Below are 21,391 nucleotides of genomic sequence, written 5' to 3'. Positions count from 1 at the left end.
TAAAGGAAAGACAGTAAAAGTGCAGTGAGTAGTAGAGAAGGGAAGAAAAGGGTGAAAGTTCGCAGCAAGGCAGAGCAAAGTCACTCGGAAGAAAGCAGCATGGGTCGCTGATAAAGGAAAGACAGTAAAAGTGCAGTGAGTAGTAGAGAAGAGAAGAAAAGGGCGAAAGTTCGCAGCAAGGCAGAGTAAAGTCACTCGGAAGAAAGCGGCATGGGTCGCTGATAAAGGAAAGACAGTAAAAGTGCAGTAAGTAGTAGAGAAGGGAAGAAAAGTTCGAAAGTTCGCAGCAAGGCAGAGCAAAATCATTCGGAAGAAAGAGGCACGGGTCACTGATAAAGGAAAAACAGTAAAAGTGCAGTGAGTAGTAAAGAAGGAAAGAAAAGGGCGAAAGTTCGCAGCAAGGCAGAGCAAAGTCACTCAGAAGAAAGTGGCATGGGTCGCTGATAAAGGAAAGACAGTAAAAATGCAGAGAGTAGTAGAGAAGGGAAGAAAAGGGCGAAAGTTCGCATCAAGGCAGAGCAAAGTCTTGGAAGAAAGCGGCAGGCACGGGTCGCTGATAAAGGAAGGACAGTAAAAGTGCAGTGAGTAGTAGAGAAGGGAAGAAAAGGGCGAAAGTTCGCAGCAAGGCAGAGGAAAATAATTCGGAAGAAAGAGGCACGGGTCACTGATAAAGGAAAAACAGTAAAAGTGCAGTGAGTAGTAGAGTAGGGAAGAAAAGGGCGAAAGTTCGCAGCAAGGCAGAGCAAAGTCACTCGGAAGAAAGCGGCATGGGTCGCTGATAAAGGAAAGACAGTAAAAATGCAGAGAGTAGTAGAGAAGGGAAGAAAAGGGCGAAAGTTCGCATCAAGGCAGAGCAAAGTCTTGGAAGAAAGCGGCACGGGTCGTCGCTGATAAAGGAAGGACAGTAAAAGTGCAGTGAGTAGTAGAGAAGGGAACAAAAAGGGCGAAAGTTTGCAGCAAGGCAGAGCAAAATCATTCGGAAGAAAGAGGCACGGGTCACTGATAAAGGAAAAACGGTAAAAGTGCAGTGAGTAGTAGAGAAGGGAAGAAAAGGGCGAAAGTTCGCAGCAAGGCAGAGCAAAATCATTCGGAAGAAAGAGGCACGGGTCGCTGATAAAGCAAAGACAGTAAAAGTGCAGTGAGTAGTAGAGTAGGGAAGAAAAGGGCGAAAGTTCGCAGCAAGGCAGAGCAAAGTCACTCGGAAGAAAGCGGCATGGGTCGCTGATAAAGGAAAGACAGTAAAAGTGCAGAGAGTAGTAGAGTAGGGAAGAAAAGGGTGAAAGTTCGCAGCAAGGCAGAGCAAAGTCTTGGAGGAAAGCGGTCGCTGATAAAGGAAAGACAGTAAAAGTGCAGTGAGTAGTAAAGAAGGGAAGGAAAGGGCGAAAGTTCGCAGCAAGGCAGAGCAAAGTCATTCGGAAGAAAGCGGCATGGGTCGCTGATAAAGGAAAGACAGTAAAAGTGCAATGAGTAGTAGAGAAGGGAAGAAAAGGGTGAAAGTTCGCAGCAAGGCAGAGCAAAGTCTTGGAAGAAAGTGGCACGGGTCGTCGCTGATAAAGGAAGGACAGTAAAAGTGCAGTGAGTAGTAGAGAAGGGAACAAAAAGGGCGAAAGTTCGCAGCAAGGCAGAGCAAAATCATTCGGAAGAAAGAGGCACGGGTCGCTGATAAAGGAAAGACAGTAAAAGTGGAGAGAGTAGTAGAGTAGGGAAGAAAAGGGTGAAAGTTCGCAGCAAGGCAGAGCAAAGTCTTGGAAGAAAGCGGTCGCTGATAAAGGAAAGACAGTAAAAGTGCAGTGAGTAGTAAAGAAGGGAAGAAAAGGGCGAAAGTTCGCAGCAAGGCAGAGCAAAGTCATTCGGAAGAAAGCGGCATGGGTCGCTGATAAAGGAAAGACAGTAAAAGTGCAGTGAGTAGTAGAGAAGGGAAGAAAAGGGTGAAAGTTCACAGCAAGGCAGAGCAAAGTCTTGGAAGAAAGCGGCACGGGTCATCGCTGATAAAGGAAGGACAGTAAAAGTGCAGTGAGTAGTAGAGAAGGGAACAAAAAGGGCGAAAGTTCGCAGCAAGGCAGAGCAAAATCATTCGGAAGAAAGAGGCACGGGTCGTCGCTGATAAAGGAAGGACAGTAAAAGTGCAGTGAGTAGTAGAGAAGGGAACAAAAAGGGCGAAAGTTCGCAGCAAGGCAGAGCAAAATCATTCGGAAGAAAGAGGCACGGGTCACTGATAAAGGAAAAACGGTAAAAGTGCAGTGAGTAGTAGAGAAGGGAAGAAAAGGGCGAATGTTCGCAGCAAGGCAGAGCAAAATCATTCGGAAGAAAGAGGCACGGGTCGCTGATAAAGCAAAGACAGTAAAAGTGCAGTGAGTAGTAGAGTAGGGAAGAAAAGGGCGAAAGTTCGCAGCAAGGCAGAGCAAAGTCACTCGGAAGAAAGCGGCATGGGTCGCTGATAAAGGAAAGACAGTAAAAGTGCAGAGAGTAGTAGAGTAGGGAAGAAAAGGGCGAAAGTTCGCAGCAAGGCAGCGCAAAGTCTTGGAAGAAAGCGGTCGCTGATAAAGGAAAGACAGTAAAAGTGCATCGAGTAGTAAAGAAGGGAAGAAAAGGGCGAAAGTTCGCAGCAAGGCAGAGCAAAGTCATTCGGAAGAAAGCGGCATGGGTCGCTGATAAAGGAAAGACAGTAAAAGTGCAGTGAGTAGTAGAGAAGGGAAGAAAAGGGTGAAAGTTCGCAGCAAGGCAGAGCAAAGTCACTCGGAAGAAAGCAGCATGGGTCGCTGATAAAGGAAAGACAGTAACAGTGCAGTGAGTAGTAGAGAAGAGAAGAAAAGGGCGAAAGTTCGCAGCAAGGCAGAGTAAAGTCACTCGGAAGAAAGCGGCATGGGTCGCTGATAAAGGAAAAACAGTAAAAGTGCAGTGAGTAGTAGAGTAGGGAAGAAAAGGGCGAAAGTTCGCAGCAAGGCAGAGCAAAGTCACTCGGAAGAAAGCGGCATGGGTCGCTGATAAAGGAAAGACAGTAAAAATGCAGAGAGTAGTAGAGAAGGGAAGAAAAGGGCGAAAGTTCGCATCAAGGCAGAGCAAAGTCTTGGAAGAAAGCGGCACGGGTCGTCGCTGATAAAGGAAGGACAGTAAAAGTGCAGTGAGTAGTAGAGAAGGGAACAAAAAGGGCGAAAGTTTGCAGCAAGGCAGAGCAAAATCATTCGGAAGAAAGAGGCACGGGTCACTGATAAAGGAAAAATGGTAAAAGTGCAGTGAGTAGTAGAGAAGGGAAGAAAAGGGCGAAAGTTCGCAGCAAGGCAGAGCAAAATCATTCGGAAGAAAGAGGCACGGGTCACTGATAAAGGAAAAACAGTAAAAGTGCAGTGAGTAGTAAAGAAGGAAAGAAAAGGGCGAAAGTCCGCAGCAAGGCAGAGCAAAGTCACTCGGAAGAAATCGGCATGGGTCGCTGATAAAGGAATGACAGTAAAAGTGCAGAGAGTAGTAGAGAAGGGAAGAAAAGGGCGGAAGTTCGCAGCAAGGCAGAGCAAAGTCACTCGGAAGAAATCGGCATGGGTCGCTGATAAAGGAAGGACAGTAAAAGTGCAGTGAGTAGTAGAGAAGGGAAGAAAAGGGCGAAAGTTCGCAGCAAGGCAGAGCAAAATCATTCGGAAGAAAGAGGCACGGGTCGCTGATAAAGCAAAGACAGTAAAAGTGCAGTGAGTAGTAGAGTAGGGAAGAAAAGGGCGAAAGTTCGCAGCAAGGCAGCGCAAAGTCTTGGAAGAAAGCGGTCGCTGATAAAGGAAAGACAGTAAAAGTGCAGTGAGTAGTAGAGTAGGGAAGAAAAGGGTGAAAGTTCGCAGCAAGGCAGAGCAAAGTCTTGGAGGAAAGCGGTCGCTGATAAAGGAAAGACAGTAAAAGTGCAGTGAGTAGTAAAGAAGGGAAGAAAAGGGCGAAAGTTCGCAGCAAGGCAGAGCAAAGTCATTCGGAAGAAAGCGGCATGGATCGCTGATAAAGGAAAGACAGTAAAAGTGCAGTGAGTAGTAGAGAAGGGAAGAAAAGGGTGAAAGTTCGCAGCAAGGCAGAGCAAAGTCTTGGAAGAAAGCGGCACGGGTCGTCGCTGATAAAGGAAGGACAGTAAAAGTGCAGTGAGTAGTAGAGAAGGGAACAAAAAGGGCGAAAGTTCGCAGCAAGGCAGAGCAAAATCATTCGGAAGAAAGAGGCACGGGTCGCTGATAAAGGAAAGACAGTAAAAGTGGAGAGAGTAGTAGAGTAGGGAAGAAAAGGGTGAAAGTTCGCAGCAAGGCAGAGCAAAGTCTTGGAAGAAAGCGGTCGCTGATAAAGGAAAGACAGTAAAAGTGCAGTGAGTAGTAAAGAAGGGAAGAAAAGGGCGAAAGTTCGCAGCAAGGCAGAGCAAAGTCATTCGGAAGAAAGCGGCATGGGTCGCTGATAAAGGAAAGACAGTAAAAGTGCAGTGAGTAGTAGAGAAGGGAAGAAAAGGGTGAAAGTTCGCAGCAAGGCAGAGCAAAGTCTTGGAAGAAAGCGGCACTGGTCGTCGCTGATAAAGGAAGGACAGTAAAAGTGCAGTGAGTAGTAGAGAAGGGAACAAAAAGGGCGAAAGTTCGCAGCAAGGCAGAGCAAAATCATTCGGAAGAAAGAGGCACGGGTCGTTGCTGATAAAAGAAGGACAGTAAAAGTGCAGTGAGTAGTAGAGAAGGGAACAAAAAGGGCGAAAGTTCGCAGCAAGGCAGAGCAAAATCATTCGGAAGAAAGAGGCACGGGTCACTGATAAAGGAAAAACGGTAAAAGTGCAGTGAGTAGTAGAGAAGGGAAGAAAAGGGCGAAAGTTCGCAGCAAGGCAGAGCAAAATCATTCGGAAGAAAGAGGCACGGGTCGCTGATAAAGCAAAGACAGTAAAAGTGCAGTGAGTAGTAGAGTAGGGAAGAAAAGGGCGAAAGTTCGCAGCAAGGCAGAGCAAAGTCACTCGGAAGAAAGCGGCATGGGTCGCTGATAAAGGAAAGACAGTAAAAGTGCAGAGAGTAGTAGAGTAGGGAAGAAAAGGGCGAAAGTTCGCAGCAAGGCAGCGCAAAGTCTTGGAAGAAAGCGGTCGCTGATAAAGGAAAGACAGTAAAAGTGCAGTGAGTAGTAAAGAAGGGAAGAAAAGGGCGAAAGTTCGCAGCAAGGCGGAGCAAAGTCATTCGGAAGAAAGCGGCATGGGTCGCTGATAAAGGAAAGACAGTAAAAGTGCAGTGAGTAGTAGAGAAGGGAAGAAAAGGGTGAAAGTTCGCAGCAAGGCAGAGCAAAGTCACTCGGAAGAAAGCAGCATGGGTCGCTGATAAAGGAAAGACAGTAAAAGTGCAGTGAGTAGTAGAGAAGAGAAGAAAAGGGCGAAAGTTCGCAGCAAGGCAGAGTAAAGTCACTCGGAAGAAAGCGGCATGGGTCGCTGATAAAGGAAAGACAGTAAAAGTGCAGTAAGTAGTAGAGAAGGGAAGAAAAGTTCGAAAGTTCGCAGCAAGGCAGAGCAAAATCATTCGGAAGAAAGAGGCACGGGTCACTGATAAAGGAAAAACAGTAAAAGTGCAGTGAGTAGTAAAGAAGGAAAGAAAAGGGCGAAAGTTCGCAGCAAGGCAGAGCAAAGTCACTCAGAAGAAAGTGGCATGGGTCGCTGATAAAGGAAAGACAGTAAAAATGCAGAGAGTAGTAGAGAAGGGAAGAAAAGGGCGAAAGTTCGCATCAAGGCAGAGCAAAGTCTTGGAAGAAAGCGGCAGGCACGGGTCGCTGATAAAGGAAGGACAGTAAAAGTGCAGTGAGTAGTAGAGAAGGGAAGAAAAGGGCGAAAGTTCGCAGCAAGGCAGAGGAAAATAATTTGGAAGAAAGAGGCACGGGTCACTGATAAAGGAAAAACAGTAAAAGTGCAGTGAGTAGTAGAGTAGGGAAGAAAAGGGCGAAAGTTCGCAGCAAGGCAGAGCAAAGTCACTCGGAAGAAAGCGGCATGGGTCGCTGATAAAGGAAAGACAGTAAAAATGCAGAGAGTAGTAGAGAAGGGAAGAAAAGGGCGAAAGTTCGCATCAAGGCAGAGCAAAGTCTTGGAAGAAAGCGGCACGGGTCGTCGCTGATAAAGGAAGGACAGTAAAAGTGCAGTGAGTAGTAGAGAAGGGAACAAAAAGGGCGAAAGTTTGCAGCAAGGCAGAGCAAAATCATTCGGAAGAAAGAGGCACGGGTCACTGATAAAGGAAAAACGGTAAAAGTGCAGTGAGTAGTAGAGAAGGGAAGAAAAGGGCGAAAGTTCGCAGCAAGGCAGAGCAAAATCATTCGGAAGAAAGAGGCACGGGTCGCTGATAAAGCAAAGACAGTAAAAGTGCAGTGAGTAGTAGAGTAGGGAAGAAAAGGGCGAAAGTTCGCAGCAAGGCAGAGCAAAGTCACTCGGAAGAAAGCGGCATGGGTCGCTGATAAAGGAAAGACAGTAAAAGTGCAGAGAGTAGTAGAGTAGGGAAGAAAAGGGTGAAAGTTCGCAGCAAGGCAGAGCAAAGTCTTGGAGGAAAGCGGTCGCTGATAAAGGAAAGACAGTAAAAGTGCAGTGAGTAGTAAAGAAGGGAAGGAAAGGGCGAAAGTTCGCAGCAAGGCAGAGCAAAGTCATTCGGAAGAAAGCGGCATGGGTCGCTGATAAAGGAAAGACAGTAAAAGTGCAGTGAGTAGTAGAGAAGGGAAGAAAAGGGTGAAAGTTCGCAGCAAGGCAGAGCAAAGTCTTGGAAGAAAGTGGCACGGGTCGTCGCTGATAAAGGAAGGACAGTAAAAGTGCAGTGAGTAGTAGAGAAGGGAACAAAAAGGGCGAAAGTTCGCAGCAAGGCAGAGCAAAATCATTCGGAAGAAAGAGGCACGGGTCGCTGATAAAGGAAAGACAGTAAAAGTGGAGAGAGTAGTAGAGTAGGGAAGAAAAGGGTGAAAGTTCGCAGCAAGGCAGAGCAAAGTCTTGGAAGAAAGCGGTCGCTGATAAAGGAAAGACAGTAAAAGTGCAGTGAGTAGTAAAGAAGGGAAGAAAAGGGCGAAAGTTCGCAGCAAGGCAGAGCAAAGTCATTCGGAAGAAAGCGGCATGGGTCGCTGATAAAGGAAAGACAGTAAAAGTGCAGTGAGTAGTAGAGAAGGGAAGAAAAGGGTGAAAGTTCACAGCAAGGCAGAGCAAAGTCTTGGAAGAAAGCGGCACGGGTCATCGCTGATAAAGGAAGGACAGTAAAAGTGCAGTGAGTAGTAGAGAAGGGAACAAAAAGGGCGAAAGTTCGCAGCAAGGCAGAGCAAAATCATTCGGAAGAAAGAGGCACGGGTCGTCGCTGATAAAGGAAGGACAGTAAAAGTGCAGTGAGTAGTAGAGAAGGGAACAAAAAGGGCGAAAGTTCGCAGCAAGGCAGAGCAAAATCATTCGGAAGAAAGAGGCACGGGTCACTGATAAAGGAAAAACGGTAAAAGTGCAGTGAGTAGTAGAGAAGGGAAGAAAAGGGCGAATGTTCGCAGCAAGGCAGAGCAAAATCATTCGGAAGAAAGAGGCACGGGTCGCTGATAAAGCAAAGACAGTAAAAGTGCAGTGAGTAGTAGAGTAGGGAAGAAAAGGGCGAAAGTTCGCAGCAAGGCAGAGCAAAGTCACTCGGAAGAAAGCGGCATGGGTCGCTGATAAAGGGAAGACAGTAAAAGTGCAGAGAGTAGTAGAGTAGGGAAGAAAAGGGCGAAAGTTCGCAGCAAGGCAGCGCAAAGTCTTGGAAGAAAGCGGTCGCTGATAAAGGAAAGACAGTAAAAGTGCATCGAGTAGTAAAGAAGGGAAGAAAAGGGCGAAAGTTCGCAGCAAGGCAGAGCAAAGTCATTCGGAAGAAAGCGGCATGGGTCGCTGATAAAGGAAAGACAGTAAAAGTGCAGTGAGTAGTAGAGAAGGGAAGAAAAGGGTGAAAGTTCGCAGCAAGGCAGAGCAAAGTCACTCGGAAGAAAGCAGCATGGGTCGCTGATAAAGGAAAGACAGTAACAGTGCAGTGAGTAGTAGAGAAGAGAAGAAAAGGGCGAAAGTTCGCAGCAAGGCAGAGTAAAGTCACTCGGAAGAAAGCGGCATGGGTCGCTGATAAAGGAAAAACAGTAAAAGTGCAGTGAGTAGTAGAGTAGGGAAGAAAAGGGCGAAAGTTCGCAGCAAGGCAGAGCAAAGTCACTCGGAAGAAAGCGGCATGGGTCGCTGATAAAGGAAAGACAGTAAAAATGCAGAGAGTAGTAGAGAAGGGAAGAAAAGGGCGAAAGTTCGCATCAAGGCAGAGCAAAGTCTTGGAAGAAAGCGGCACGGGTCGTCGCTGATAAAGGAAGGACAGTAAAAGTGCAGTGAGTAGTAGAGAAGGGAACAAAAAGGGCGAAAGTTTGCAGCAAGGCAGAGCAAAATCATTCGGAAGAAAGAGGCACGGGTCACTGATAAAGGAAAAATGGTAAAAGTGCAGTGAGTAGTAGAGAAGGGAAGAAAAGGGCGAAAGTTCGCAGCAAGGCAGAGCAAAATCATTCGGAAGAAAGAGGCACGGGTCACTGATAAAGGAAAAACAGTAAAAGTGCAGTGAGTAGTAAAGAAGGAAAGAAAAGGGCGAAAGTCCGCAGCAAGGCAGAGCAAAGTCACTCGGAAGAAATCGGCATGGGTCGCTGATAAAGGAATGACAGTAAAAGTGCAGAGAGTAGTAGAGAAGGGAAGAAAAGGGCGGAAGTTCGCAGCAAGGCAGAGCAAAGTCACTCGGAAGAAATCGGCATGGGTCGCTGATAAAGGAAGGACAGTAAAAGTGCAGTGAGTAGTAGAGAAGGGAAGAAAAGGGCGAAAGTTCGCAGCAAGGCAGAGCAAAATCATTCGGAAGAAAGAGGCACGGGTCGCTGATAAAGCAAAGACAGTAAAAGTGCAGTGAGTAGTAGAGTAGGGAAGAAAAGGGCGAAAGTTCGCAGCAAGGCAGCGCAAAGTCTTGGAAGAAAGCGGTCGCTGATAAAGGAAAGACAGTAAAAGTGCAGTGAGTAGTAGAGTAGGGAAGAAAAGGGCGAAAGTTTGCAGCAAGGCAGAGCAAATTCACTCGGAAGAAAGCGGCATGGGTCGCTGATAAAGGAAAGACAGTAAAAGTGCAGTGAGTAGTAGAGTAGGGAAGAAAAGGGCGAAAGTTCGCAGCAAGGCAGCGCAAAGTCTTGGAAGAAAGCGGTCGCTGATAAAGGAAAGACAGTAAAAGTGCAGTGAGTAGTAGAGAAGAGAAGAAAAGGGCGAAAGTTTGCAGCAAGGCAGAGCAAATTCACTCGGAAGAAAGCGGCATGGGTCGCTGATAAAGGAAAGACAGTAAATTGCAGAGAGTAGTAGAGTAGGGAAGAAAAGGGCGAAAGTTCGCAGCAAGCAGCGCAAAGTCTTGGAAGAAAGCGGTCGCTGATAAAGGAAAGACAGTAAAAGTGCAGTGAGTAGTAGAGTAGGGAAGAAAAGGGCGAAAGTTCTCAGCAAGGCAGAGCAAAGTCACTCGGAAGAAAGCAGCATGGGTCGCTGATAAAGGAAAGACAGTAAAAGTGCAGAGAGTAGTAGAGTAATGAAGAAAAGGGCGAAAGTTCGCAGCAAGCAGCGCAAAGTCTTGGAAGAAAGCGGTCGCTGATAAAGGAAAGACAGTAAAAGTGCAGTGAGTAGTAGAGAAGGGAAGAAAAGGGCGAAAGTTCTCAGCAAGGCAGAGCAAAGTCACTCGGAAGAAAGCAGCATGGGTCGCTGATAAAGGAAAGACAGTAAAAGTGCAGTGAGTAGTAGAGAAGGGAAGAAAAGGGCGAAACTTCGCAGCAAGGTAGAGCAAAGTCACTCGGAAGAAAGCGGCATGGGTCGCTGATAAAGGAAAGACAGTAAAAGTGCAGTGAGTAGTAGAGAAGGGAAGAAAAGGGCGGAAGTTCGCAGCAAGGCAGAGCAAAGTCACTCGGAAGAAAGCAGCATGGGTCACTGATAAAGGAAAGACAGTAAAAGTGCAGTGAGTAGTAGAGAAGGGAAGAAAAGGGCGAAAGTTCGCAGCAAGGCAGAGCAAAGTCACTCGGAAGAAAGCGGACCGGGTTGCTGATAAAGGAAAGACAGTAAAAGTGCAGTGAGTAGTAGACAAGGGAAGAAAAGGGCGAAAGTCCGCAGCAAGGCAGAGCAAAGTCACTAGAAGACGCTGATAAAGGAAAGACAGTAAAAGCGCAGTGAGTAGTAGAGAAGGGAAGAAAAGGGCGAAAGTTCGCAGCAAGGCAGAGCAAAGTCACTCGGAAGAAAGCGGCACCGGTTGCTGATAAAGGAAAGACAGTAAAAGTGCAGTGAGTAGTAGAGAAGAGAAGAAAAGGGCGAAAGTTCGCAGCAAGGCAGAGCAAAGTCACTCGGAAGAAAGCGGCATGGGTCGCTGATAAAGGAAAGACAGTAAAAGTGCAGTGAGTAGTAGAGAAGGGAAGAAAAGGGCGAAAGTTCGCAGCAAGGCAGAGCAAAGTCACTGCGGCCCGGGTTGCTGATAAAGGAAAGACAGTAAAAGTGCAGTGAGTAGTAGAGAAGGGAAGAAAAGGGCGAAAGTCCGCAGCAAGGCAGAGCAAAGTCACTCGGAAGAAATCGGCATGTGTCGCTGATAATTGAAAGACAGTAAAAGTGCAGTGAGTAGTAGAGAAGGGAAGAAAAGGGCGAAAGTTCGCAGGAAGGCAGAGCAAAGTCACTGGGAAGAAAGGGGCCCGGGTTGCTGATAAAGGAAAGACAGTAAAAGTGCAGTGAGTAGTAGAGAAGGGAAGAAAAGGGCGAAAGTCCGCAGCAAGGCAGAGCAAAGTCACTAAAAGACGCTGATAAAGGAAAGACAGTAAAAGCGCAGTGAGTAGTAGAGAAGGGAAGAAAAGGGCGAAAGTTCGCAGCAAGGCAGAGCAAAGTCACTCGGAAGAAAGCGGCACCGGTTGCTGATAAAGGAAAGACAGTAAAAGTGCAGTGAGTAGTAGAGAAGGGAAGAAAAGGGCGAAAGTTCGCAGCAAGGCAGCGCAAAGTCTCCGAAGAAAGCTTCCGAAAGCGGCACCGGTCGCTGATAAAGGAAAGACAGTAAAAGTGCAGTGAGTAGTAGAGAAGCGAAGAAAAGGGCGAAAGTTCATCAAGGCAGTGCAAAGTCACTCAGAAGAAAGAGGCACGTGTTGCTGATAAAGGAAAGACAGTAAAAGTGCATTGAGTAGTAGAGAAGGGAAGAAAAGGGCGAAAGTTCACAGCAAGGCAGAGCAAAGTCACTCGGAAGAAAGCGGCATGGGTCGCTGATAAAGGAAAAACAGTAAAAGTGCAGTGAGTAGTAGAGAAGGGAAGAAAAGGGCGAAAGTTTGCAGCAAGGCAGCGCAAAGTCACTAGGAAGAAAGAGGCACGGGTCACTGATAAAGGAAAGACAGTAAAAGTGTAGTGAGATGTAAAGAAGGGAAGAAAAGGACGAAAGTTTGCAGCAAGGCAGAGCAAAGTCACTCGGAAGAAAGCGGCCCGGGTTGCTGATAAAGGAAAGACAGTAAAAGTGCAGTGAGTAGTAGAGAAGGGAAGAAAAGGGCGAAAGTCCGCAGCAAGGCAGAACAAAGTCACTCGGAAGAAATCAGCATGTGTCGCTGATAATGGAAAGACAGTAAAAGTGCAGTGAGTAGTAGAGAAGGGAAGAAAAGGGCGAAAGTTTGCAGCAAGGCAGAGCAAAGTCACTCGGAAGAAAGCGGCCCGGGTTGCTGATAAAGGAAAGACAGTAAAAGTGCAGTGAGTAGTAGAGAAGGGAAGAAAAGGGCGAAAGTCCGCAGCAAGGCAGAGCAAAGTCACTCGGAAGAAATCGGCATGTGTCGCTGATAATGGAAAGACAGTAAAAGTGCAGTGAGTAGTAGAGAAGGGAAGAAAAGGGCGAAAGTTCGCAGCAAGGCAGAGCAAAGTCACTCGGAAGAAAGCGGCCCGGGTTGCTGATAAATGAAAGACAGTAAAAGTGCAGTGAGTAGTAGAGAAGGGAAGAAAAGGGCGAAAGTCCGCAGCAAGGCAGAGCAAAGTCACTCGGAAGAGGAAGAAAGCAGCATGGGTCACTGATAAAGGAAAGAGAGTAAAAGTGCATTGAGTAGTAGAGAAGGGAAGAGAAGGGCGAAAGTTTGCAGCAAGGCAGAGCAAAGTCACTAGAAGACGCTGATAAAGGAAAGACAGTAAAAGCGCAGTGAGTAGTAGAGAAAGGAAGAAAAGGGCGAAAGTTCGCAGCAAGGCAGAGCAAAGTCACTCGGAAGAAAGCGGCCCTGGTTGCTGATAAAGGAAGGACAGTAAAAGTGCAGTGAGTAGTAGAGAAGGGAAGAAAAGGGCGAAAGTTCGCAGCAAGGCAGAGCAAAGTCACTCGGAAAAAAGCGGCATTGGTCGCTGATAAAGGAAAGACAGTAAAAGTGCAGTGAGTAGTAGAGAAGGGAAGAAAAAGGCGAAAGTTTTCAGCAAGGCAGCCCAAAGTCACTGGTCACTGGGAAGGGTCGCTTATAAAGGAAAGACAGTAAAAGTGCAGTGAGTAGTAGAGAAGGGAAGAAAAGGGCGAAAGTCCGCAGCAAGGCAGAGCAAAGTCACTAGGAAGAAATCGGCATGTGTCGCTGATAATGGAAAGACAGTAAAAGTGCAGTGAGTAGTAGAGAAGGGAAGAAAAGGGCGAAAGTTCGCAGCAAGGCAGAGCAAAGTCACTCGGAAGAGGAAGAAAGCAGCATGGGTCACTGATAAAGGAAAGAGAGTAAAAGTGCAGTGATTAGTAGAGAAGGGAAGAAAAGGGCGAAAGTTCGCAGCAAGGCAGAGCAAAGTCACTCGGAAGAGGAAGAAAGCAGCATGGGTCACTGATAAAGGAAAGAGAGTAAAAGTGCATTGAGTAGTAGAGAAGGGAAGAGAAGGGCGAAAGTTCGCAGCAAGGCAGAGCAAAGTCACTAGAAGACGCTGATAAAGGAAAGACAGTAAAAGCGCAGTGAGTAGTAGAGAAGGGAAGAAAAGGGCGAAAGTTCGCAGCAAGGCAGAGCAAAGTCACTCGGAAGAAAGCGGCCCTGGTTGCTGATAAAGGAAGGACAGTAAAAGTGCAGTGAGTAGTAGAGAAGGGAAGAAAAAGGCGAAAGTTTGCAGCAAGGCAGCCCAAAGTCACTGGTCACAGGGAAGGGTCGCTTATAAAGGAAAGACAGTAAAAGTGCAGTGAGTAGTAGAGAAGAGAACAAAAGGGCGAAAGTTCGCAGCAAGGCAGAGGAAAGTCACTCGGAAGAAAGCGGCATGGGTCGCTGATAAAGGAAAGACAGTAAAAGTGCAGTGAGTAGTAGAGAAGGGAAGAAAAGGGCGAAAGTCCGCAGCAAGGCAGAGCAAAGTCACTCGGAAGAAATCGGCATGTGTCGCTGATAATTGAAAGACAGTAAAAGTGCAGTGAGTAGTAGAGAAGGGAAGAAAAGGGCGAAAGTTCGCAGGAAGGCAGAGCAAAGTCACTCGGAAGAAAGGGGCCCGGGTTGCTGATAAAGGAAAGACAGTAAAAGTGCAGTGAATAGTAGAGAAGGGAAGAAAAGGGCGAAAGTCCGCAGCAAGGCAGAGCAAAGTCACTAGAAGACGCTGATAAAGGAAAGACAGTAAAAGTGCAGTGAGTAGTAGAGAAGGGAAGAAAAGGGTGAAAGTTCGCATCAAGGCAGTGCATAGTCTTGGAAAAAAGCGGCACGGGTCGCTGATAAAGGAAAGACAGTAAATGTGCAGTGAGTAGTAGGGAAGGGAAGAAAAGGGCGAAAGTTCTCAGCAAGGCCGAGCAAAGTCACTGGGAATAAAGCCGCATGGGTCGCTGATAAAGGAAAGACAGTAAAAGTGCAGTGAGTCATAGAGAAGGGAAGAAAAGGGCGAAAGTTCACATCAAGGCAGCGCAAAGTCTTGGAAGAAAGCAAAGTCTTGGAAGAAAGCGGCACAGGTCGCTGATAAAGGAAAGACAGTAAAAGTGCAGTGAGTAGTAGAGAAGGGAAGAAAAGGGCGAAAGTTCGCAGCAAGGCAGAGCAAAGTCATTCGGAAGAAAGCGGCATGGGTCGCCAATAAAGGAAAGACAGTAAAAGTGCAGTGAGTAGTAGAGAAGGGAAGAAAAGGGCGAAAGTTCGCAACAAGGCAGAGCAAAGTCACTCGGAAGAAAGCGGCCCGGGTTGCTGATAAAGGAAAGACAGTAAAAGTGCAGTGAGTAGTAGAGAAGGGAAGAAAAGGGCGAAAGTTCGCAGCAAGGCAGAGCAAAGTCACTCGGAAGAAAGCGGACCGGGTTGCTGATAAAGGAAAGACAGTAAAAGTGCAGTGAGTAGTAGAGAAGGGAAGAAAAGGGCGAAAGTCCGCAGCAAGGCAGAGCAAAGTCACTAGAAGACGCTGATAAAGGAAAGACAGTAAAAGCGCAGTGAGTAGTAGAGAAGGGAAGAAAAGGGCGAAAGTTCGCAGCAAGGCAGAGCAAAGTCACTCGGAAGAAAGCGGCACCGGTTGCTGATAAAGGAAAGACAGTAAAAGTGCAGTGAGTAGTAGAGAAGAGAAGAAAAGGGCGAAAGTTCGCAGCAAGGCAGAGCAAAGTCACTCGGAAGAAAGCGGCATGGGTCGCTGATAAAGGAAAGACAGTAAAAGTGCAGTGAGTAGTAGAGAAGGGAAGAAAAGGGCGAAAGTTCGCAGCAAGGCAGAGCAAAGTCACTGCGGCCCGGATTGCTGATAAAGGAAATACAGTAAAAGTGCAGTGAGTAGTAGAGAAGGGAAGAAAAGGGCGAAAGTCCGCAGCAAGGCAGAGCAAAGTCACTCGGAAGAAATCGGCATGTGTCGCTGATAATTGAAAGACAGTAAAAGTGCAGTGAGTAGTAGAGAAGGGAAGAAAAGGGCGAAAGTTCGCAGGAAGGCAGAGCAAAGTCACTGGGAAGAAAGGGGCCCGGGTTGCTGATAAAGGAAAGACAGTAAAAGTGCAGTGAGTAGTAGAGAAGGGAAGGAAAGGGCGAAAGTCCGCAGCAAGGCAGAGCAAAGTCACTAGAAGACGCTGATAAAGGAAAGACAGTAAAAGCGCAGTGAGTAGTAGAGAAGGGAAGAAAAGGGCGAAAGTTCGCAGCAAGGCAGAGCAAAGTCACTCGGAAGAAAGCGGCACCGGTTGCTGATAAAGGAAAGACAGTAAAAGTGCAGTGAGTAGTAGAGAAGGGAAGAAAAGGGCGAAAGTTCGCAGCAAGGCAGCGCAAAGTCTCCGAAGAAAGCTTCCGAAAGCGGCACCGGTCGCTGATAAAGGAAAGACAGTAAAAGTGCAGTGAGTAGTAGAGAAGCGAAGAAAAGGGCGAAGGTTCATCAAGACAGTGCAAAGTCACTCAGAAGAAAGAGGCACGTGTTGCTGATAAAGGAAAGACAGTAAAAGTGCATTGAGTAGTAGAGAAGGGAAGAAAAGGGCGAAAGTTCACAGCAAGGAAGAGCAAAGTCACTCGGAAGAAAGCGGCATGGGTCGCTGATAAAGGAAAAACAGTAAAAGTGCAGTGAGTAGTAGAGAAGGGAAGAAAAGGGCGAAAGTTTGCAGCAAGGCAGCGCAAAGTCACTAGGAAGAAAGAGGCACGGGTCACTGATAAAGGAAAGACAGTAAAAGTGCAGTGAGATGTAAAGAAGGGAAGAAAAGGACGAAAGTTCGCAGCAAGGCAGAGCAAAGTCACTCGGAAGAAAGAGGCACGGGTTGCTGATAAAGGAAAGACAGTAAAAGTGCAGTGAGTAGTAGAGAAGGGAAGAAAAGGGCGAAAGTTTGCAGCAAGGCAGAGCAAAGTCACTCGGAAGAATGCGGCCCGGGTTGCTGATAAAGGAAAGACAGTAAAAGTGCAGTGATTAGTAGAGAAGGGAAGAAAAGGGCGAAAGTTCGCAGCAAGGCAGAGCAAAGTCACTAGAAGACGCTGATAAAGGAAAGACAGTAAAAGCGCAGTGAGTAGTAGAGAAGGGAAGAAAAGGGCGAAAGTTCGCAGCAAGGCAGAGTAAAGTCACTCGGAAGAAAGCGGCCCGGGTTGCTGATAAATGAAAGACAGTAAAAGTGCAGTGAGTAGTAGAGAAGGGAAGAAAAGGGCGAAAGTCCGCAGCAAGGCAGAGCAAAGTCACTAGAAGACGCTGATAAAGGAAAGACAGTAAAAGTGCAGTGAGTAGTAGAGAAGGGAAGAAAAGGGCGAAAGTTTGCAGCAAGGCAGAGCAAAGTCACTCGGAAGAAAGCGGCCCGGGTTGCTGATAAATGAAAGACAGTAAAAGTGCAGTGAGTAGTAGAGAAGGGAAGAAAAGGGCGAAAGTCCGCAGCAAGGCAGAGCAAAGTCACTAGAAGACGCTGATAAAGGAAAGACAGTAAAAGTGCAGTGAGTAGTAGAGAAGGGAAGAAAAGGGCGAAAGTTTGCAGCAAGGCAGAGCAAAGTCACTCGGAAGAAAGCGGCCCGGGTTGCTGATAAAGGAAAGACAGTAAAAGTGCAGTGAGTAGTAGAGAAGGGAAGAAAAGGGCGAAAGTCCGCAGCAAGGCAGAGCAAAGTCACTCGGAAGAAATCGGCATGTGTCGCTGATAATGGAAAGACAGTAAAAGTGCAGTGAGTAGTAGAGGTGGGAAGAAAAGGGCGAAAGTTTGCAGCAAGGCAGAGCAAAGTCACTCGGAAGAAAGCGGCCCGGGTTGCTGATAAAGGAAAGACAGTAAAAGTGCAGTGAGTAGTAGAGAAGGGAAGAAAAGGGCGAAAGTTCACAGCAAGGCAGAGCAAAGTCACTCGGAAGAAAGCGGCATGGGTCGCTGATAAAGGAAAAACAGTAAAAGTGCAGTGAGTAGTAGAGAAGGGAAGAAAAGGGCGAAAGTTTGCAGCAAGGCAGCGCAAAGTCACTAGGAAGAAAGAGGCACGGGTCACTGATAAAGGAAAGACAGTAAAAGTGCAGTGAGATGTAAAGAAGGGAAGAAAAGGACGAAAGTTTGCAGCAAGGCAGAGCAAAGTCACTCGGAAGAAAGAGGCACGGGTTGCTGATAAAGGAAAGACAGTAAAAGTGCAGTGAGTAGTAGAGAAGGGAAGAAAAGGGCGAAAGTTTGCAGCAAGGCAGAGCAAAGTCACTCGGAAGAATGCGGCCCGGGTTGCTGATAAAGGAAAGACAGTAAAAGTGCAGTGATTAGTAGAGAAGGGAAGAAAAGGGCGAAAGTTCGCAGCAAGGCAGAGCAAAGTCACTAGAAGACGCTGATAAAGGAAAGACAGTAAAAGCGCAGTGAGTAGTAGAGAAGGGAAGAAAAGGGCGAAAGTTCGCAGCAAGGCAGAGCAAAGTCACTCAGAAGAAAGCGTCATGGGTCGCTGATAAAGGAAAGACAGTAAAAGTGCAGAGAGTAGTAGAGTAGGGAAGAAAAGGGTGAAAGTTCGCAGCAAGGCAGAGCAAAGTCTTGGAGGAAAGCGGTCGCTGATAAAGGAAAGACAGTAAAAGTGCAGTGAGTAGTAAAGAAGGGAAGGAAAGGGCGAAAGTTCGCAGCAAGGCAGAGCAAAGTCATTCGGAAGAAAACGGCATGGGTCGCTGATAAAGGAAAGACAGTAAAAGTGCAGTGAGTAGTAGAGAAGGGAAGAAAAGGGTGAAAGTTCGCAGCAAGGCAGAGCAAAGTCTTGGAAGAAAGTGGCACGGGTCGTCGCTGATAAAGGAAGGACAGTAAAAGTGCAGTGAGTAGTAGAGAAGGGAACAAAAAGGGCGAAAGTTCGCAGCAAGGCAGAGCAAAATCATTCGGAAGAAAGAGGCACGGGTCGCTGATAAAGGAAAGACAGTAAAAGTGGAGAGAGTAGTAGAGTAGGGAAGAAAAGGGTGAAAGTTCGCAGCAAGGCAGAGCAAAGTCTTGGAAGAAAGCGGTCGCTGATAAAGGAAAGACAGTAAAAGTGCAGTGAGTAGTAAAGAAGGGAAGAAAAGGGCGAAAGTTCGCAGCAAGGCAGAGCAAAGTCATTCGGAAGAAAGCGGCATGGGTCGCTGATAAAGGAAAGACAGTAAAAGTGCAGTGAGTTGTAGAGAAGGGAAGAAAAGGGTGAAAGTTCACAGCAAGGCAGAGCAAAGTCTTGGAAGAAAGCGGCACGGGTCATCGCTGATAAAGGAAGGACAGTAAAAGTGCAGTGAGTAGTAGAGAAGGGAAGAAAAGGGCGAAAGTTCGCAGCAAGGCAGAGCAAAATCATTCGGAAGAAAGAGGCACGGGTCACTGATAAAGGAATGACAGTAAAAGTGCAGAGAGTAGTAGAGAAGGGAAGAAAAGGGCGGAAGTTCGCAGCAAGGCAGAGCAAAGTCACTCGGAAGAAATCGGCATGGGTCGCTGATAAAGGAAGGACAGTAAAAGTGCAGTGAGTAGTAGAGAAGGGAAGAAAAGGGCGAAAGTTCGCAGCAAGGCAGAGCAAAATCATTCGGAAGAAAGAGGCACGGGTCGCTGATAAAGCAAAGACAGTAAAAGTGCAGTGAGTAGTAGAGTAGGGAAGAAAAGGGCGAAAGTTCGCAGCAAGGCAGCGCAAAGTCTTGGAAGAAAGCGGTCGCTGATAAAGGAAAGACAGTAAAAGTGCAGTGAGTAGTAGAGTAGGGAAGAAAAGGGCGAAAGTTTGCAGCAAGGCAGAGCAAATTCACTCGGAAGAAAGCGGCATGGGTCGCTGATAAAGGAAAGACAGTAAAAGTGCAGTGAGTAGTAGAGTAGGGAAGAAAAGGGCGAAAGTTCGCAGCAAGGCAGCGCAAAGTCTTGGAAGAAAGCGGTCGCTGATAAAGGAAAGACAGTAAAAGTGCAGTGAGTAGTAGAGAAGAGAAGAAAAGGGCGAAAGTTTGCAGCAAGGCAGAGCAAATTCACTCGGAAGAAAGCGGCATGGGTCGCTGATAAAGGAAAGACAGTAAATTGCAGAGAGTAGTAGAGTAGGGAAGAAAAGGGCGAAAGTTCGCAGCAAGCAGCGCAAAGTCTTGGAAGAAAGCGGTCGCTGATAAAGGAAAGACAGTAAAAGTGCAGTGAGTAGTAGAGTAGGGAAGAAAAGGGCGAAAGTTCTCAGCAAGGCAGAGCAAAGTCACTCGGAAGAAAGCAGCATGGGTCGCTGATAAAGGAAAGACAGTAAAAGTGCAGAGAGTAGTAGAGTAATGAAGAAAAGGGCGAAAGTTCGCAGCAAGCAGCGCAAAGTCTTGGAAGAAAGCGGTCGCTGATAAAGGAAAGACAGTAAAAGTGCAGTGAGTAGTAGAGAAGGGAAGAAAAGGGCGAAAGTTCTCAGCAAGGCAGAGCAAAGTCACTCGGAAGAAAGCAGCATGGGTCGCTGATAAAGGAAAGACAGTAAAAGTGCAGTGAGTAGTAGAGAAGGGAAGAAAAGGGCGAAACTTCGCAGCAAGGTAGAGCAAAGTCACTCGGAAGAAAGCGGCATGGGTCGCTGATAAAGGAAAGACAGTAAAAGTGCAGTGAGTAGTAGAGAAGGGAAGAAAAGGGCGGAAGTTCGCAGCAAGGCAGAGCAAAGTCACTCGGAAGAAAGCAGCATGGGTCACTGATAAAGGAAAGACAGTAAAAGTGCAGTGAGTAGTAGAGAAGGGAAGAAAAGGGCGAAAGTTCGCAGCAAGGCAGAGCAAAGTCACTCGGAAGAAAGCGGACCGGGTTGCTGATAAAGGAAAGACAGTAAAAGTGCAGTGAGTAGTAGACAAGGGAAGAAAAGGGCGAAAGTCCGCAGCAAGGCAGAGCAAAGTCACTAGAAGACGCTGATAAAGGAAAGACAGTAAAAGCGCAGTGAGTAGTAGAGAAGGGAAGAAAAGGGCGAAAGTTCGCAGCAAGGCAGAGCAAAGTCACTCGGAAGAAAGCGGCACCGGTTGCTGATAAAGGAAAGACAGTAAAAGTGCAGTGAGTAGTAGAGAAGAGAAGAAAAGGGCGAAAGTTCGCAGCAAGGCAGAGCAAAGTCACTCGGAAGAAAGCGGCATGGGTCGCTGATAAAGGAAAGACAGTAAAAGTGCAGTGAGTAGTAGAGAAGGGAAGAAAAGGGCGAAAGTTCGCAGCAAGGCAGAGCAAAGTCACTGCGGCCCGGGTTGCTGATAAAGGAAAGACAGTAAAAGTGCAGTGAGTAGTAGAGAAGGGAAGAAAAGGGCGAAAGTCCGCAGCAAGGCAGAGCAAAGTCACTCGGAAGAAATCGGCATGTGTCGCTGATAATTGAAAGACAGTAAAAGTGCAGTGAGTAGTAGAGAAGGGAAGAAAAGGGCGAAAGTTCGCAGGAAGGCAGAGCAAAGTCACTGGGAAGAAAGGGGCCCGGGTTGCTGATAAAGGAAAGACAGTAAAAGTGCAGTGAGTAGTAGAGAAGGGAAGAAAAGGGCGAAAGTCCGCAGCAAGGCAGAGCAAAGTCACTAAAAGACGCTGATAAAGGAAAGACAGTAAAAGCGCAGTGAGTAGTAGAGAAGGGAAGAAAAGGGCGAAAGTTCGCAGCAAGGCAGAGCAAAGTCACTCGGAAGAAAGCGGCACCGGTTGCTGATAAAGGAAAGACAGTAAAAGTGCAGTGAGTAGTAGAGAAGGGAAGAAAAGGGCGAAAGTTCGCAGCAAGGCAGCGCAAAGTCTCCGAAGAAAGCTTCCGAAAGCGGCACCGGTCGCTGATAAAGGAAAGACAGTAAAAGTGCAGTGAGTAGTAGAGAAGCGAAGAAAAGGGCGAAAGTTCATCAAGGCAGTGCAAAGTCACTCAGAAGAAAGAGGCACGTGTTGCTGATAAAGGAAAGACAGTAAAAGTGCATTGAGTAGTAGAGAAGGGAAGAAAAGGGCGAAAGTTCACAGCAAGGCAGAGCAAAGTCACTCGGAAGAAAGCGGCATGGGTCGCTGATAAAGGAAAAACAGTAAAAGTGCAGTGAGTAGTAGAGAAGGGAAGAAAAGGGCGAAAGTTTGCAGCAAGGCAGCGCAAAGTCACTAGGAAGAAAGAGGCACGGGTCACTGATAAAGGAAAGACAGTAAAAGTGTAGTGAGATGTAAAGAAGGGAAGAAAAGGACGAAAGTTTGCAGCAAGGCAGAGCAAAGTCACTCGGAAGAAAGCGGCCCGGGTTGCTGATAAAGGAAAGACAGTAAAAGTGCAGTGAGTAGTAGAGAAGGGAAGAAAAGGGCGAAAGTCCGCAGCAAGGCAGAACAAAGTCACTCGGAAGAAATCAGCATGTGTCGCTGATAATGGAAAGACAGTAAAAGTGCAGTGAGTAGTAGAGAAGGGAAGAAAAGGGCGAAAGTTTGCAGCAAGGCAGAGCAAAGTCACTCGGAAGAAAGCGGCCCGGGTTGCTGATAAAGGAAAGACAGTAAAAGTGCAGTGAGTAGTAGAGAAGGGAAGAAAAGGGCGAAAGTCCGCAGCAAGGCAGAGCAAAGTCACTCGGAAGAAATCGGCATGTGTCGCTGATAATGGAAAGACAGTAAAAGTGCAGTGAGTAGTAGAGAAGGGAAGAAAAGGGCGAAAGTTCGCAGCAAGGCAGAGCAAAGTCACTCGGAAGAAAGCGGCCCGGGTTGCTGATAAATGAAAGACAGTAAAAGTGCAGTGAGTAGTAGAGAAG

General features: G+C 47.1%; 1 protein-coding gene across 3 annotated transcripts in view; it reads left to right on the top strand.

Annotated features, from left to right (window-relative positions):
- LOC144132329 (nuclear exosome regulator NRDE2) overlaps window positions 1–21,391 on the top strand; it is a 383,545-nt gene that overhangs the window by 203,162 nt on the left and 158,992 nt on the right. The gene's annotated exons all lie outside the window — the stretch shown is intronic.

Source organism: Amblyomma americanum, chromosome 5, assembly GCF_052857255.1.
Source record: "Amblyomma americanum isolate KBUSLIRL-KWMA chromosome 5, ASM5285725v1, whole genome shotgun sequence".
NCBI classification, from domain to species: domain Eukaryota; kingdom Metazoa; phylum Arthropoda; class Arachnida; order Ixodida; family Ixodidae; genus Amblyomma; species Amblyomma americanum.
The sequence above is the reverse complement of the archived record's forward strand: the minus strand, read 5'-3'. Positions and strand labels throughout refer to the sequence as shown.